We start from the raw sequence: 1,986 nt of genomic DNA on the forward strand, positions 1-1,986 counted from the left end.
TCAACAGGTACATGAAGGGATGCTCAACATAACTAATTATCGAGGAAATGCCAATCAAAACTATCATGAGCTATTCCTTACACATTTTATAAAAAAAAATGACAAGAAAAAAAACATCAGTAAGAATGCAAAAACAAGTGAACCTTTGTACACTGTTGGTGGTAAATGGTTACTGCCATTATGGAAAATAGTATAGAGGTTCCTCAGAAAATTAAAAAGAAAGCTACCATATGATCCAGCAATTTCAATTGTGGATATTTATCTGAAGGAAACCAAGCATTAACTCAAAAATATACATATACCTCAATGTTCATTGCAGAATTATTCACAAGAACTAATACACAGAGGTGACTTAAGTGTCTGTTGATGAGTGAGTGGATACAGAAAATGTGGTAGATGTATCAGTTCAATTCAGTCACTCAGTCGTGTCCGACTCTTTGCGACCCCATGAATCGCAGCACGCCAGGCCTCCCTGTCCATCACCAACTCCCAGAGTTCACTGAGACTCACGTCCATCGAGTCAGTGATGCCATCCAGCCATCTCATCCTCTGTCGTCCCCTTCTCCTCCTGACCCCAATCCCTCCCAGCATCAGAGTCTTTTCCAATGAGTCAACTCTTCGCATGAGGTGGCCATGTATACAATGGGATATTATTCAGCTGTAAAAAGGAAGGAAATCTTGCCATTTGTAATAATGTGGATGGACCTAAAGGACATTATGCTAAATGAAATAAATCAGACAGAAGATGACAAATATCATATGATCTCATTTATATGTGGAATCTAAAAACGAACGAACCAGTGAACCAACCAACCAACCAAAGAACTGAATTCATAGATAGAGAAAACAGATTGGTGGTTGCCAGAGGCATTGGGTAGCGGGTAGGTTTTTCCCACTGAAGGATTTTATTCTAGCTGCAGATTTTTTCCCCCTTTGTCTCTTTTCAGGGGCTTTTTCCTTATTCATCTTCTAGATGCCACTTTGTCTAACCACCATCCTGGACTCATTCTTCTTTACTCTGCCTCGTGAACATGTCCAGATCCACACTCTGAATCTGCTTCCATGCATTTCTTACAGTAACTCCAATCTCAATAATGGTAACTCCATTTTCCTCGCTCAAATCTACCTTTCAGGTATCCTTGAATTGTCTCTCTCCTCTCATCAAAACCTCAGCAAATCTTCTATCTTTAGGATGTCTAGACTCTGACCACTTCCTAAAACCTTCAGTGCTACCATCCTGGTAAAGACAAGCAACTATTGGCTGGATTATTGCAACTGATATTCACCTAGTTGGTTTCCTTATATTTCCCACTTCCCCTTGCTGGGAATATGACAGATATAACTGCTTTGAGTTAGGGACGATGTTTCCTCACGCCAAATCTTTAGCACCCATGCTTGACACATTAAAGGGCACAATGCTATTTCTTGAATACATGCATGAATGAAGGGATGGATGAATGACATCTCTTGCTGAGGAAATTCTTACTCTATCACATTATTATCTCTGTTATTGGAGAGGCTGAAACACAAGAAGTCAAAGTGGCTTATATGTGTGTGTTAGTCGCTCAGTTGTGTCCGATTCTTTGCAACCCCACAGACTGTAGCCCTACAGGCTCCTCTGTCCATGGGATCCTCCAGGCAAGAAAACTGGAGTGGCTTGCCATTCCCTTCTCCAAGTGGCTTATATAGACATGTTAGTATTGGAAGGTACAGTGGGGATAATCTAGCCAATTCTGTCATTTTACTTAGAAGTGGAAACAGGGAGAGTGAGAGGTTGAAGGTGAAATGACCTGGTTAAGATAGAAGTGAGTCAGTTACTGAACGTCAGCCAGTGCCCAGCTGTCCTGGTTCCCTGGCCAGTCCTCACTGTTCCTGTATTCAGTTGTCCTTTTCATTCTCAGCAGTTCAGTCTGGAAAAGTATTCCCCTGATGTCTTACCTTCAGCTTTTTTCTTTTATTACTTTGTTTTTGGGTACAAACTTTACG

Source organism: Bison bison, unplaced genomic scaffold (assembly GCF_000754665.1).
Source record: "Bison bison bison isolate TAMUID 2011002044 unplaced genomic scaffold, Bison_UMD1.0 scf7180017864178, whole genome shotgun sequence".
Lineage (NCBI taxonomy): Eukaryota > Metazoa > Chordata > Mammalia > Artiodactyla > Bovidae > Bison > Bison bison.